Source organism: Galeopterus variegatus, unplaced genomic scaffold (assembly GCF_000696425.1).
Source record: "Galeopterus variegatus unplaced genomic scaffold, G_variegatus-3.0.2 Scaffold5892, whole genome shotgun sequence".
Classification (NCBI taxonomy): domain Eukaryota; kingdom Metazoa; phylum Chordata; class Mammalia; order Dermoptera; family Cynocephalidae; genus Galeopterus; species Galeopterus variegatus.
Window position 1 is genome coordinate 106,973 of NW_007732003.1, and position 17,105 is coordinate 124,077.

The window sequence follows — 17,105 nt, forward strand, 5'->3', positions numbered from 1 at the left end:
TGTTTCAAGACCCCAACTTTTTTTTTTAATAAAGGGAAAAAAAAAAAGAAGCTTGCAAATGCTTCTTGGGCATCAAGCGGGTGTTACAAAACCATGATGCTGATGAGTTTGGAGTAGCAGAATCGAAAACATGTGGGGTGGTTTTCGCTGGAATGAACAGGGCTGAGAGGGGTCAGGGTGCACTGGGGACAGGGTAGGGTTTCAGCTTGAGGGGGGAGAATGCTCAAAAGAGAGGAGGGGCCCTCACGTCCTCCAGACTCCTCTCAAGAAGGGGGCTCAGCCAGAGGGAGAAGAGGGCCCCCAGGGCTTCTCAGCCCCATGAAGCACAGAATTGGCCCCAGGAACCCACGTATGGCATGTCTGAGGGGCTGGGGCCCTAAATAGGTTGACAACCCCACAAAGCCATCTAAACAGCGGGAACTGCTGGGTAGAGTGACCTCAGCATTGGGAGGCATGTGTTCAAGTCCCAGCCTGTCACCAGCTATCCGTGGGACCTAGGCCAAGTCATTTCCCCTTTCTGGGCCTCCACGTCTCCATTTGATGGATGAAGAGGAGGCCAGGCTGGATTAAATCCATTGCCCAAATCTGGGAGGCCCAACAGCATTCCTTGGGGAGAATTTTTTTTAAAAATTCAGATTCTAGGGCTCCACCCCAGACCTACTAATTGTGAACAAGTGTAGGAGCAGGCAACGAGAGCAAAGCTAGTCATTCTAGGACAAGCTGCAGGGAGGGGAGGCTCTCAAACGACTTCCAGCCCCAGAGCTGGGGGTCTCGATTTGAGGGCTGCAGTTCTGACTCTGACCTCAAGGATCAATAATCTGAATCTATAGAATTATATATATATTAAGTAAATATATAATTCTATAGAGAAGTTTTCTGCTAAGATTCAAATCCTAGGATGCTGAGGGTGACCAAAATAAGAGAAGAGGGTCCTGCAGTTCCCTGGCCACATTCTTTTCCCTCAGGGGGCCTGGTCCTCTGTCCCCAACTGGGAGCTGGGGACAATGTGTTTTGGTTTCAAATTAGAAGATAAAGCTTCTTCAGGGGCCAAGCCCCTCCTATAGCCTTTATATCTCAGACATTCCCCCCCCCCAGCTCCTAATCCTTAGAAACCCCAGCCTCTCCCACATCCCCCAGGGGACCGAGGCACCTTACTGGGAAGGAGACCCTCTGCTGTCAGGTGGTCGTCATCTAATTGCCTCTTACAGGCGAAGCTTGGAGAAGTTCACAGAGAAGCTCAGAAACTGGCTGTGGTCACACAGCCAATGAGGGGCAGCTGGGGCAAAGCCTAGAGGGAGATTCCAGCTGCTCTGGACCCCCCAGATGCTACTCCAGTGGGAGAGAACAATGGCTTGACTAGAGCTGAGGCGTTCTTGCCAGACCCCTCCCGACTCCCATTCCAGCGGGGCCACACCAGTACCCACTTGGAAAACTCACCCTCCGTCCCCCTCCTCTTCCCTCATCCCCCCTCCCCTCGCCCCACAGTCTGTGCCCCTCCCTCCCTGCCAGACCCCTCACCACGTCCTTGCCTGTCGTTCCCACATGCTGCCACTAGAGGGCGCCGCTCAATTAGGAGCAGCGCAGCAGCCAGGATTGTAACAGCGTTTCTGAAAAAGGGCGACAGTGTTCCTCTTCTCTCCTAGCAGCACTCAAGTGGGGTGAAGGGCAGCGGAGAGGCTGCCTCCTGCCTCAGGCCGGAGGGCAACTGTCGCAATGGTGACCTCAGCTGAGTAGCATTCACAGCAGCTCAAAGAGTGTCAGATTCGGAGGTCCCCGGCCCAGGCCCTTCCTTGCTTAGAGGAGAAACCTGACTCAGAGGAGGACGCGAGACCAACATCCCACGAGGGTCACCATGACAGGACTTTTTGCCAAGACATCTGGTCCCAGGTGACTTGTGGAGCCTTACGCTTCTCCATTTTCTCTTAGTAAATTTCAAGCCATCCTCTGTGGTCCTTCCAACTCCAGAAATGTGCATTCTTATAATAAAAATAAGTGATGATGATGATGTCATATTTATTGAGCACCTACTATGCACCAGACACTGCTAAGAGCTGTAGGTACAGAATCTCATTTCCTTTGCTTTTCTTCCCTCAGTTTAAATCATAACTACCATTTTTCTGACTTCCTCCTAGATTTCCCACATTTTCCCAACCTTTATTTTTCTGCCTCCTTCACAGCAAACCTGCAAGCCAACTTATAGAAGAGGAAATTGAGGCTCAAGTTAAAGTCATTCAAAATCCATCAGTCTCATCCATTTAATAAATATACATAAAGTGTCTGTTGTGTGCCTGGTACTGTGCTGGGTGCTGGTGATAAATACCCCAGCTTTGTCCCCTGAGTGTTCAGTCTGTAGACAGTCAATTTCAATGGTGTGATAAGGCCTTCCACAGAGGACAGGATTTAGAAGGAGGGACAGCAAATCTAACTAAGTGGCTCAGGGAGCTCCTCCTCCAGCAACTCAAGTGCCAAGCTGGGAACTGAAGGATGAGGAGGCTTAATGAGATGGGTGAGGAGTGGGTCCCAGAGGGAGAAAACAGCATGTGTAAAGGCCTGGAGGAGAAGCTACTCACACGGGTGCCAACCTCCTGTGCTGCCAGATCCTGGAACATGGGGGCTCAGCCCTGGGGTCTACTGGTTCCCCCCTACAGCTCCCACACTCCCAGCCTTCCTGTTCGACCCCCCACAGCTATGCCTTCCTGTTCGACCTGCCATTGACGAGGTGGAATAGATCATCCAGCCAGACCTGTGGCTGAAGAAGCCATCTGGGAAGGAGGCCCTCAAGTCCTGACTGTCCCAGCCCCCAGCTGTAGAATCTTCCCAGCTATGACACCAGCAGAAATAAGCTGCCCCACTGTGTTCTGTCTGAACTCCTGATGCTCAGATCCTACAAGCATAATAAAATGGTTATTGTTTTATGCCTCTAAGGTTGGGGAGGGTTGTTTCACAATAATAGACAACTAATTGTGACACCTCTCTCCTAGGGTGGAGGGGCAGGGAAGTGAGATGGGTAAGAACAGACAGAAAATCCCATCCTTACCACTGGCCAATGCTGAGCCTTTAGGCAAGATACTGTGCCTCTCTCTGTGCCTCAATTTCCTCATCTGTAAAAGGGGTTAATAAGGGTACCCCTCATGGTTTGATGTGAGGTTTAGATAAGTTAATACACGAGAAAGGGTTTAGATACATAGTAAGTGCTCAATAAAATTTTTCTATTACATGTGTTTTGTTTCTTTATTCAACAAACATTTTCTACACACGGAGTCTGAGCCAGGAACTGTGCCAGGCATTTAACACTAAAATTTTAAATTCATCCTCCCCAGAGCCCTCTGAAGTGGGCTCTACTATCATTCCTGTATTTTATAGATGGGGAATCTGAGGCTCAGAAAGTAAGTAATGGAATGGGAACTCAAAAACCTAGCCCTCCACCAGGTGGCCACTTCATGCACAGGCACCCACAGGGGCATGTCCCACTCAGCCCAGGCAGATGGGCAGCAGGCAGAATAAATGCACCAGAGCTCCACTGCCGTCTCTTCCACTCAGCATTGCTCCTGGACAGCAGAAACCCTTCATCCAGAAAAGGAACTCCAAATGGTTCTCAGCACCAGAAAAGATGGTCAACCTCACTCAAGTTAAGTGACAATAAAATCACACTGAGCTACCATTTCTCACCTATCTAATTGGTAAAGAGCCAAAAAGCTGAAACTACAGGGCCTTGCTTGGGCTGTGGGTGACCTGGCACTCTCGCCTATCTTCCTGGAGGAAGAGTGACGTGGCCCAACCTCTATAGAAAGCGAGGTGACACATCTATCAAAATTACAATGTGATGAAGTCCTGTAGTATATGTATGTTGCCTCTGGCTTTATTCACTCAACCATATGTTTATGAGATTCTTCCATGTTGTTGTGTATCACATTTGTTTGGTCTATTCTGCTCTATAATATTCCATTATTTGAATAAACCACTGTGTACCATTTTGCTTTTGATAGATACTTGGCTTGTTTCCCATTTTTATCTTTTACAAAACATGCTGCTATAAACATTCCTGTATGTGTCTTTGGGGACATATTTGCATGTGTCTCTTTTGGGCATATACATATATAGGGGTAGGAATGCTGGGCCATAGGATACGTATATGTTTAAACTCAATGACTAATTCCATATGGGTTTTCAAAGTTATAGCAGTTTACACTCTCAGCAGAGCATAGGGTTCCTGTGGCTCAACAGCTCATGCCTAACAGTCAGTCTTGATAGCTCGTCCAGTAGATGTGTAGTGAGGTCTCATTATGTCCTTAATTTTCAGTTCCATGATTACTAATGAGGTTACATATCTTTTCAGATATTTATTAGCCATTCACATGTTTCTTTTATGAAATGTCTATTCGGTTTTCTTGTCCATTTTTCCATCAGGTTGTCTGTCTCTTATAGGCCTATGAAAGTTTTTATGTGTTCTGGATATGAGCCCTTTTATATATGGCTAGATTCATTTTGTTAATACAAGTGTACTTCAAAAAGTTCATGGAAAAATAGAATTGAAAGATAATACAAATCTTTCCATAAACTTTTGAAACACCTTCATATTTTATTTAGGATTTTTGCATCTATGTTCATAAACAAAGTTAACCTATAAAAAACAACAACAAACAAACAAAAACCAAACAAAAAAACCCACACGTGTCCCCTGACCCAGCAATCCACTTCTAGGGATTTATCCTCCAATTAGTCTGGCCCATGAGCAAAATTGTACCTGGGGACACGGATGTTCCCTGCAGCCTTGCATGTCATAACAAAACGTTGGAAACATCCCAAATATGTAAAGGAAACCTGTTTAAGATACAATCTCGTAGCACTCAATGGAATACTATGCAGCTGAGAGGCATCAGGAAGAAGCATTTGATGCAATGACACAGAGCAGTCCCCAAGACGTGTTGCTAAGTGAAAAAACCAAGTTGCAGAACAGCATGCATAGTAAGCCACCATTTAGGGGGAAAGGGAAGGAGAAAAATATACATGTGTGTATGACTCGTGTATGTGCAAAACCTACCTATGAAAAGACATGCTAGAATCCAGCAAAAGTGATTGGTCTGTGGTGGGGTGAGAGGGCTGGGGTTAGAGTGGGTAGAAAGGAGACTTGCTTTTCTCTTTTGTTCCTTTTGAATTTTAGGCCATGGGAATATATTACCTCCCCCCCCCCAAAAAAAATATACTTCAGGGACATTTTGAAAACTAGTCTTTAAATAACTTCAGTAAGGATCCATATGGCTTTGACATAAATTCCAAAATGAAACATTTTTCAGACAGTGTTTTGGAGACACGTCCTCGAGCTCAAGGAGTGAGCCCCAGGGGTGATGCCCTAGTTGCCTGCCAAAGAGCAAGGGTCCAGCCTTCGAGGAGAACCTTTCCCTGCACGCTGTCCCATGGTGAGCTTCCTCCTGGTCACGCAGGGTCCACTTGCACCCCCTATGCAAACCTGGTGCAAGATTCTGCTGAGACATCATCCACATGCCAAGACTCAGAGGTGAATTGTGCCTGAGCTCACTAGAGGTCCTTGGTACTCCAAAGTGGAGATGATAGAATGTGTCAGCAAGTCACACAGACGTGGGTGTGTATCCCAGCTCTGAGCCCAGCTGGCTGCTTGACCTTGGGCAAATCTCTTTACCCCACTTTACCCCTTTCTGCAGCTGCAAATGAGGCCAAAAGCAATAACTCCCATTCCCAGGAGTGGTGGAGGATGAAATGATAGGAGGGTGTAAAGCCCTGGCTTGTAGAAGGGCTAAGCTATGGTAGCTCTGGATATTATAACTCCATTCATTCTCTCATTCATTCATTAATCTCCTTGACTCCAAATCGTATCTGTCCTTCAGCAAAGATGCTCCTCCTCCAGGAAGGCTTATCTGATCCGTGCCCCCGAGCCTCCTTCCACACCCCTGTGGGATGCCTTGGGCCACAGCCAATTTCTATTCAGTCTGAGTCCTATAACTGTCTGGGCCACCAGGGAGCAGCACTGCCCGGGATGTGGAGGAGCAAGGCTGGAATTCGAGGGCCTCAGCGGGAGATAACACCCCCCTCGCTCCCCCGCTGACATCTGTGCAGCCCCATTGTGTGCCAAGCACCATGTAGAGTACCCTGCCTGCTTTTGCTCACTGGAGCCTCATGGCTTCCCCATGAGGGAGGCACTACTATCACCGCCTTTCCATCATTCCCGTTTCTTTTCTTTCTTTCTTTTTTTTTTTATTTGGGTGGCAAGAGTTGAGTTAATCATTCTCAATTCTTGCAAACCTGTTTCTCACTGAATTTATTTTAACTTAATTTAACTTCCCTCTTGATGCCCCCCACCCTTCCCTCTTCCCCTCCCACCCAGGCACCCACTCTCATGAGCCTGTCTGTGTCCTAGAATGTACATGATCCTTTTAAAGCACTTAAGAATGTTTTGTAGGTTTCTGCATTATTTATTCACAGAAATGGTCTTGTAATGGTCTACAGATTTCCTCCTAACTTTTACTTTTTCCCCTCCACCTGCTGTTTCTTACACACTCCTGTGGTTTACTTTTCCTGCCATCAGCCATGGATTCTCTTCTGCTTGCTTGCTTAAACTGTGTCACAGTGGCCCATCTCCTTCTGGACCTGTAGGGGAATTTCTCTGGGGAATACACCCAGGATGAGAGTGGCTTGGGTCACTGGATATACTCCTACTTAACGATCGCTGGGTACTGTACCAGCCCAAACACGCTGCAGAACATGGAACTCCCATCTCCCACACCCTTGTGATTCCTGGCTGTCTAACTTTTGCCAGTCCAGTACCTCATCACTACTTAACTCACATTTCCCTGATTATTACTGAGATTGAGCATGTATTTGCACACTTGTTTGCCACACATCCATTTTATAGGTGAGGTAACTGAATCTCAGGCCCCAGGTAGTAGAAGGTGGAGCCAAGAGACACAGGCAGGTCTGTAAGAGGCTGAGACCCTGCTCTGAGCCTCACATTGGGCCACCTCCCTAGCAGCAATAGTGTGTTCACCATCTGCTCAGTGAAGGAATATTTGCTGGCACCTTTGTGATCTCAGGGGACTGTGGTCGGGGGCAATGACTTAGAATAAACAGTGGCAGTTCCTGTCCATTAACCCAATAACAGGTAAGAGGAGCAGTTTGGGAGGCTGGACCTCACTGTTGGAGGGAGCAGAGCAGGCACTGGGGCATTGGGAGGGATCGGGGGATGGCCAAGCCTGCCCATCAACGTTGAGGAACACAGAGGAGGAAGCAGGAGACCAGGAGCCACCAGGACCAAGGGGCTGGAGGGTGCCTTGCCCCATGTCAGGGCTGGTGCAAGCTAGATGTCTCCCCACTCCTGGAATAAAATCCATATTCCTCATGGTGGCCACAAGGCCCTCTGTAATCAGCCCACACTCCCTCTCTGACCTTATCTCTCGCCCTCCTCTCCTTGCCTCCTCCAGGCACACTGGCCTCCTTGGTTCTTTAAACACACTAGGGTCATCCGGGCCTTTGAACTTCCTATCTGTCTGCCTGGAAGACTCTCCCCCTCATTCTCCACATGGCTGGCTCCTGTTTCTCGAAGTCTCAGCTCAAAAGTCACCTCTTCAGAGAGGCCTTCCTCGAAGTCTCAGCTCAAATGTCACCTCTTCAGAGAGGCCTTCCCTGATAACCTTATCTAAATATCATGGCCTCCTCCAAGTCATTCTCTAGTTAGTATCTTTTAAAATGTTTATTTCTCGCCCCTATTGTGACTTTAAATTATCCTGTTTATCTAATTGTGTATCTCTTTATGGTGTGTCTCCCTCACCTCACTGTACTCGCCTTTTCCACCGGACTATATGCAGGGACTGTCGCTGCCTCGTTTACCACCGTATCCCGAGTGCCCAGAAGAGCAGCCGGCCCATAGTAGACACTCAATCGACAGTTGTGGGATGAATGAAAGAAGGAAGGAATGCCTTGACGGCCCCAGGTCATTCACTTTTTGAGTGGTCCCTCTGGGCCAGGCACAGTTCACTCCTCAGATGACCCAAAAGAGAAGGGATCATTTTACCAGAGTAAACAGAGGCACAGAGATTCCATTCCTTGCTTGAGTTCTCACAGCTCCAGGGTGGGAGGCCTGGGTTTTAAGCTGCCCGTTGTACCAGTTTCTCATACTTCCTGCACTGCACTAGGAAGGCCTTTGGTCCCAAACAACTTACTACCCACCTTGTCATCTTGTATCGCTGCCCCCTGACAGTGACACTTCCTTTCTTCCCACCAAGATGCAATCACATCAAAAGCCCCGTGGCCACTTGCGAAGGCCCCTTTCTGTCTTGAACACCACCAGTTTCTCCTCCCCAGTGATCCAGCCTTGTGATTATGGCTCCTTTCTCTGCACAGAATACCTCTGAGGTGCAGCATCTGTATTTTTGTGGGTACCAGTAGTTTGTTCCTTTTCATTGCTGAGTAGTATTCCGTTGTTTATTTACCTATTAGTGGATGATTCTTTATAGCTTTTGGTGAGAAAAGCTCCCATAAACATTTGTGTACAGGTTTTCATGTGAACATGCTTTTCATTTCTCCTGGGTGAATACCTAGGAGTAGGATAGCTGGTCATATGGTAAGTATATGTTTAATTTTATAATAAATTGCCAGACAGTTTTTCCAAGTTCCAGTTGCTATGGGCCCTCACCAGCTCTTGGTAGTATCAGTTATTTTTAAGTTTAGCCATTCTAATAGGGGTGTAGTGGTATCCCATTGTGGTTTTAATTTGCATTTTCTGATGGCTAATAGTGTTGAGTAACTTTTTCTTGGTAGTATCAGTTATTTTTAAGTTTAGCCATTCTAATAGGGGTGTGGTGGTATCCCATTGTGGTTTTAATTTGCATTTTCTGATGGCTAATAGTGTTGAGTAACTTTTCATATGCTTATTTGCCATCAATATCTATTTTGGGGTGAAGTACCTTTTTAAATCTTTTGCCCACTTTGAGGGAATTATTTGTTTTCTTATTATTGAGTTGTGAATGCCCTGTATATATATTTCTGGATACAAGTCTTTCATCAGACATGACTTTTGCAAATATCTTCTCCCAACCTGCGGCTTGTCTTTTCATTTTCTTAACAGTGTCATTAAAAGAACAGAAGTTTTGAATTTTGAGNCGGCTTGTCTTTTCATTTTCTTAACAGTGTCATTAAAAGAACAGAAGTTTTGAATTTTGAGTAAGTCAAATTTATCAATTTTTTTTTCTTATGGTTCATGTTTTTTGTGTCTTCTTTAGCGGCTTGTCTTTTCATTTTCTTAACAGTGTCATTAAAAGAACAGAAGTTTTGAATTTTGAGGAAGTCAAATTTATCAATTTTTTTTTCTTATGGTTCATGCTTTTTGTGTCTTCTTTTAAAAAATCTTTGCCTGACCCAAGGTCACAAAGATTCTCTTCTATGTTTTTATCTTGAAATTTTATGGTTTTAGTTTTCACATTTCGATGTATGGTCCATTTCAGGTTAATTCTTATATATGGTGTGAGGTGGGGGTCGTGACATTATGATATTCATATATGGGTTTTCACCCACAGTTCCTGGCTCATGCAACTCTCTGACCTTCTGTCTTCCTTTCAGCTGCTCCCTTTCCTCCCCAAGGCAGGAAATTCTGACCTACCTTAGCTGATTGTAAGTCATAAGACCCTGATTTCAGGAGGGTCCTGCCCCATGCTCAGGAGGAAAGGACACTGTACAGAGAGGCCAAGAAGAATCTGAACAAACAGGCCTTGCTGGGTTTCTCCACTCAGTTTGTTAGTGTTAGATCATACCCTTTTTGTCCAGTCACATTTCTATACTATTGTCCAAGCTTCAGTCATGCCTATGTGATGAAGCTTCCATAAAAACCCAAGAACACAGGGTTAGGAGAGCTTCTGGATAGCTGCACACATGGAGGTTCCTGGAGGGTGGTATGCCTGGAGGCAGGATGGAAGCTCCGTGCCCCTTCCCCATACCTTTCCCTACGCATCTCTTCATCTGTGTCCTTTGTAATATCCTTTATAATAAACCAGTAAACCTAAGTCCATGTTTCCCTGAGTTCTGTCAGCCACTCAAGCAAACTAAACAAACCCAAGGAAGAGATTATGGGAATCCTGATTTACAGCTGGTTGGTCAGAAGTTCCAGAGGCCTGGGCTTGAACTGGCATCTGAAGTGGGGGACAGTCTTGGGGACTGAGCCCTCAACCTGTGGGATCTGATTCTATCACCAGGTACATACTGTGAGAATTGAATGCAGCTGGTGTCCACTGGAGAACTGCTGGCTTGCTTGCCAGCGAGGAGAAAACCCCACACATTTGGTCACAAAAGTTGGTCTTCTATGTTGTTGATTGTTGTTGACTAAAAGCATAGAAGAAAAACACTGCACAGTGTGTTTCTCCCACTCCTCACAGGGGTTGAGTTTTGTTTATTTTTATTTACATATGGATGTGGAATGCAACTTCACCTCTGGAAAATGATCCTACATATATCCTCTCACAAATGAACAAAATGGGTATTAACTGTAACCTTGACTGAAAGAGCAAAACGTTGGAAGCAGCCCGTGCCCGTGGCTGAAGACCGGCTAGGTGCACACTGGCCCATTCACGCAACGGCAAACCACGCGGACAAAGAGCTGGCCTCCTGCCGTCAGCCACAGACGACTGTAGAGTTGTGCGCTGCTGGAATTCACGCTGGTTGCTCAGTGTCCGTGCTGAACAGTTGTTTTGAGACCATCCTGGTCAGGCATCAGAAAGAATGAGGAGCTCTTTATGGAGTGATATAGGAGGATCTCTAACGGCTGTTGTTAAATAACGAAAGGATGGTGCAGAGTAGTGTGTGCGGACTTTGCCATCAGTGGGTAAAAAGTTCCTATGTGTATTTCCTTGCATGGGCATAAAATATCTCTGGGCAGATTCATGAGAAATTGGTGACGGAGGTTGCCTCAATAAAGAGGGGTATGGGTGTCTGGAGGGCAGGGGTGAGACAGAGACTCACTTTACACCATGTCCCCTTTTGTACCTTTGGGATTTTGTACTATGACTATGAATGTATACTCAGAAAATAAATACAAAAAGAAAATAAAACCAAACAAAGCAGCCATACTTTCCCTGGGGTGCCCGGTCTGGGAGAATCTGTCCCATGTGCATAGCCCTCCACAGTTTGGGAAATGCTTTCACGTTTCCCCTCAGGTTTCCCAGCACACAACTGCTCAGCCAGCCCAGCTTGATGGGGAAAGCCTCCTTCTCAGATGGGGAAACTGAGGGTCTGAGCAGAGCTGACATTCCCGAGGTCACCTGGCCCAAACCAAGGTACTACATCAAGTAACTACCAGGGCCAGAGGGACTGAGAGCCAGGGAAGAGGCCCGCAGTCCTACCCCACAGGGACCCAGGCTGAGTCACTTAAGGTACCGCTCAGAGCCGAGCCCATCTGGAAGCTATTGCCAACCCCACCCTGGGCTGCGGAGCGGGGGTGGGCAGAGCCCCCAGGCTGTGTGTGAATCTGTTCCTCATCAAGGCTGGTGCTTTGGACTGGGCACCAGCCCTGGAAATCCCATTTCCCAGCCAGGCCAGGCCAGGCCATCCTCAGACCAGCCACACTCCCCACGGGGACCTGAACAAGCCCACAGTGCATGTGGAGAAACAGCCCCCAGAGCAGCAGGGAGTGCGGTTCTAGTTTCAGGTTCTTTTACCTCAGAGCTTCAGGTTCCCTACTCGTAAGCATTTAAATAAGCCTACTCATGCAAAGCACTCAATACAGTCAGTATTCAACAGCAATAGCTGTTATTATCTCCTGACTTCCCTCCTGGTCTCATTACTTTACAGTAGGTGCCTAAGAAATAATTGGACAGCTAATGTGCCCAGCGCTGTTTAAGCACTGTGTACTAACTCATCCCAACTTCACAGCAGCCATCTAGCTTGACTTTTCTGATCACCCAGCTGAAGCTCAGAGACATTGAGTAACTTGCCCAAAGTCACACACCCAGCAGGGGGATAGCCAGGATTTGAACCTGGTCACCTGGCTCCAAAGCCCTCATTCCAAAGCTGTCCTCTATGCACCCGAACCTCCCCCCATCAATCCCTGATTCCTATGGGTGACTGTGATGGTGTCCCCTAAGATGAAGACAAACACTGACCTCAACCAGTGTTGGTTGATTGAGAGATCAGCATCTACAGCCCAGCCATGGGCAGAATCTGGACTCCCTAGCCACCTGGAACTGATCGAGAAAACTAGAGGCAAGGAGGCTGGGACGCAAGGCTGCAAGAGTGGGGCAACGGGCACCTCACACACGGGGCGGAGTCTGGAGCAGCCTGCTGGGGGGATGGATTTACATGACCCCCACACGTAAAGAGCACATGCTGCCCACGAGCCTCATGTCCAAGAACCTGCCTTACAGAAACCTGCCCTGTGCACAAAGAGGCACCAACGAGGACTTTCCCACAGCCTGTTAGAAGAAAACTGACCACAGCCCAGATGTCCATTGGGGTGGTCGGCTCCACTGCTGGTGGCCCAGCCACACTGTGGAAAAGTATGCAGTGATGAAAAAGCCTGACACAGGGCTCACTCGCTGACAGGGCTCCATGCAGAGCCCATTGTTCAGAGGACAAAGGAAGCCACAAGGTAGCTGAACAGGGCATGTCCACCAGAGCTGTCTACGCAGAGAGCTGGGAACCAGCGGGAATGAGGCTGTGAGTTGATGGATGGGACACAATTTTAACTCTTTGCTTTATACCCTTCCAGAACCTTTTTTCCTGAATCAATATTTGCTATTTCAGAATAAGAAAAAGTGAACAGGCCTGCAACACTGTGGTTAGCCTATGGTGAGGCTCAGCCCAGATTTGATGAGAGCATGTTGAGCTCCAGGTGACCATTCGGTGCTGGAGACAGCCGTGAAGAGGGGCCCCATCCCTGCATGTGGCCCCAAGTGCCTGACGGAGAGCGGTCTTGATGGAAGTGGGAGAGAGGCTCAGGAAAGCCAGGACGAGGGCATGGTTGGGGCCTGAGGGCCAGAGTCCTACAGTGGATTTACTGAGTGCTTACAACGGGTCAGGCGCCTGTCTAAGCGTGAACTCTCCCATCACCATCCCCATTTTACAGATGAGGAAACTGAAACCCAGAGGACGTAACTCACTCGCAGCTAGTAACTGGCAAGGTCAGGCCGCAAATGCAGGCCGCCTGACATCGGAGCCCACGCTCCCACCCGTGCCTCAGTCCTGCCCCATGGAGTGACCTGGGACCGCCACCTCACCCTCCACTCACGGACCTTCCCGCCCGGCCTGAGTACTGGCCTGGGAGTCTGAAGCCCGGCTTTTGAGCCACTCTGGCCTCTGCTCCCTCGTCCCTTCCAGCGTTGGATGAGGGCAGCCAGCAGTCGGTGACTACTCAGCCAAGAAGCCTGGGAGCGATTAGGGCCAAGCCAAGGTTTTTGGACAGAGGCGCCTTCTGCATTTTAATCAAAGGGTGCATGGAGAGACCAGCTCAAACTGCAGCTGTCCAGTAGGGCTGGGGCGAGCGATTAGGGCCAAGCCAAGGTTTTTGGACAGAGGCGCCTTCTGCATTTTAATCAAAGGGGGCATGGAGAGACCAGCTCAAACTGCAGCTGTCCAGTAGGGCTGGGGTGGGACTGGAGGAGAGAGAAGTAGCATCCCTCAGGAAAGGGGAGACAGGCCACAGGAGGATAGAGCAGAAGCTGGAGTGAGACAGGGAATCAGGAAGAACATGGAGGAACCCAGTCCCCTGGGTGCTGAAGAAGCCCAGTCCTCTTGGAGGTGGCAGACGGGCTTGGATCTTCGTTTCCTTCCTGTCTGCTTCCATCTCCTTCCAGGCTCTTGAAAGAAAAAACCTGCCCTGGTAGTTATTTGGGCTATAGGGACAACTTCTGGTCCTGTCTTCTCCTTCTGGTGGACAGTTTTTTTCAGGGGAGTAAAGCTTGGGTCCCTGCAGAGGTTTTCCGGGAGAAGAGAGCTGGAAGGCTGGAGCAGGAAGGGAGGGATTGGGTCCACCTCATGGTAAGTCCTGCCCCCAATCCCCCACACCAGGCAGAGCATCCATGAGGTAGATGAACACTGTCCCCCAACTCTGAGCGAGGGGTGGGTGGATAGACAGCAACCAAGCCAATCTGAAAGCCGAAGGGACCTCAGAAATCATGCACATGAGTAATACCACAGCGACACTGGCGCCAGCAATTGGGTGCTGAGACAACAGAATGACAGTGACTCCTAGCAGTTCCCGGGCACAGGGCACTGTACACTTGGTCCTCACCATAACCCTGGGAACTGGGCCATCCTCCTCCTGGATGAGGAAACTGAGGTACGGGGAGGTTAAATAACTTGCCAAAGGACAAACAGCTAGAAATGGTGGCACCAAATCAGCCCCTCCTCAAACAGAGGAGAAAAGGGAGGCTCAGAGAGGGGCAGTGACCAGCCCAGATCACACAGCAAGGTAGAGGCACGGCAGGGGCTGTGAAGGCCCTGCCTCTGACTTTCAGGACTGTCCCCTTCCTCTGCTCTATGGCAGGCTTTCCAGGAAGGCAGGAATGTGTCCCCATCATCCCAAGGGCCTGGACTCTAGTCTGAGCCTCATTCTCCCAAGGGATCCAGCCTCCACTTGTGGAGGGTGATAGGGGGAGAGAGAGAATGGGTGAGAGAAAGGGAGGGAGAGGGAATCAGCTTAAGCCAAGTGAAGAGGGGGGAGGAAAATTTGGGCTGGCACCCCTGTTTCCTCTCTTCCTTTGGATACCCTTCCCATACCCCCAGAGCGGGCACCCAGATGAGAACCCTTCCAGGGGGTCCTCCACCCCTCCCACCACAGCCCACCAAAGCCTGCCTTTTGTCCCAGGCTGGCTGCCCTTGCAGTCATCACCCCCTCCCTCCCCTGCTCACCCCACTCCAGCTGCACCGCCCTCCTCTCTGTACCGAGAGCTCATTCCAGCCCCAGGGCCTTTGCACTTGCGCCTCGCACCTGCCGTTCCCTCTGCCAAGAGCACTCTTCCCGGATCCTCCCTCATGTGGCTTGCTCCTTTTGCTGCAGTCTCAGCCCATGCTAGGAGGTTTCCTCCGACATGGAAACGCACAGGACCTCTGCTCCCTGTGCCTGCCTCACCTAACTCACTGTCTTCTCATCGCTCACCCTGTCTCAGCTCCTCTCGTGTGTTTATTTGTCTCTGTGCGCATTGCCTGATTCTCCTGCTAGAATATCAGCTCCACGAGTCCAGGGTTTGCATCTGTTCATTCACTGCTGTATTAACAGCCCGTAAAGAATGCCTGGCACACAGTGAGGTGAAGGCACAGGCCCCAGGGAAAGGCCATGCTGGAAGGAAGCTTATCTCAGGGAAAGGCTGCTCTAAAGAGAGTGCCCTTAGCAAGCGGTCCTCAGATACCCTCAGGGCCTCCATATTCTTGTCTGTAAAATGGGGCTGACACCAGCAGTGCCTTCGTTGCTGGGTCTTGCCAAGATTGAATGAGGTCAGGTCTATGGAACAATCAGCCCCGCACCTGGCAAGGGAAAAGTGCTCTTGGATATTTACAGCAACCCCTATTATTATTACCATTGTTGCTATTGTTATTATTAGTCTCTTACCCAGACTCCAGACTCAGTGCAGGTGATGGGCTGCTATCTGGCAGTCACAAGGGGTCTCGTCTCAGCCCCACAGGGTGGTCGACACTGGCTCTTCAGGTCTCTTCACCTCCACCCTCTGCCTTTGCTGATGCCCACATGGACTGTCCTCCCGATCGACCATGCGCCACCCATCCTAGAAACTTCACAGGGTGTCCCCAGGTGGAGGATGTAGGGCACTAAGCCCACAAGGCACAATGCAACACCCACCACAGAGGCTTATTTTTCACTCGCCAAAAGTCCAACACAGTGCCACTGGTGAGTGAGCGGCTCTCTCAAGCAGAGTCCAGGCCCCAAGCTCCTTCCACCTCATGGCTCTGCCTTCTTCCACCAAGGCTATCAGGGTCTCCAGGCCTTTGTGCACCAAGACCCCGGGATTGGAACTCAGTCCCATGCCACTCTAACTGCAAGGGAAACTGGGGGATACAGGCTAGCCATGAGCCTGGGAGGAAAAGGCAGTGGGTATTTTCATCTCTGGGGGGTCCCTTCCTCAGGGGGGAGCAGATTTTCTACCTGGGGTCCTGGGATTGTCAGGGAGGGGTTGGCAGAGAAAGACCTCTTAGTGTTGCAGCTCCACAGGGCACCTTGGGGCAGGCACTCAGTTCAGGCTTTCTCGTGCTAGTGAGGTGGGTCTTCTGTCCCCCATTTTAGAGACACAGGTGCAGAGAGTGAGATAACGTGCCCGCTGTCACCCACCCACTGGCAGGACAGATGTGGGTTTACAGTCAGGTCTGTCTGGCTCGAGAACTCTTGCAGAGAAAGAGTACTGAGGAGGGGAAGATTGGCCTTCATTTTCTTCCTGGGTAGCAAGGATTGAGCTGTGGTAGGGTGAATCCAGAGGCCAGGCCAGGCCAGGCTGTGGTCGAATCCTGGGGCACAGAAAAGGACACCATGCACATTGGCATTTAATGCAGTTTTTATGGCTCATCTTTTATTTCCAGGAAGATCCCCTAGTTGGACAGTTCCACTGAATTATCCCTACCCCCCTGCACCTCCCCCCCCACACACACACATACTCCAAATAAAAAGCCTGGAGGATATATGAGCCAATATCTCCGTGTTCCAGGAAACAACAGAAAAATCTTTAGCCCAAGAACAAGGTATTTATTGTCCCCACTCCACTGATCCAGTGTGTAGGGAGTGTAGCCGCCACTTCCTACCCTGCTAACGGACCTCCGCCCCTTCACACTAGGAACCACCCCTACCCACTCACAGCCTATGGGTGACGGTGGCCACTGGAGAGTCCACGTGGCAGATCCCGTCTCTGCTGGCCACCACAGTCTGTTCCAGCATGGCAGCATGACCCCACTAGAGCCAACGAGATGCTTTTCAGGAATGTCATGGGAATTTCATGGAATGTCATGTTATCTCTACTTTCAGCTACAAGTAATGGGATTTAATGCAGGGGCTTAAACAACAGGTTTATTTTTCTCTTTTAGAAAGAAGCCTGGGGCCGGCCCGGTGGCACACTGCTGTAGTGCGCCGCTTGGGAAGCGCGGTGGCGCTCCCG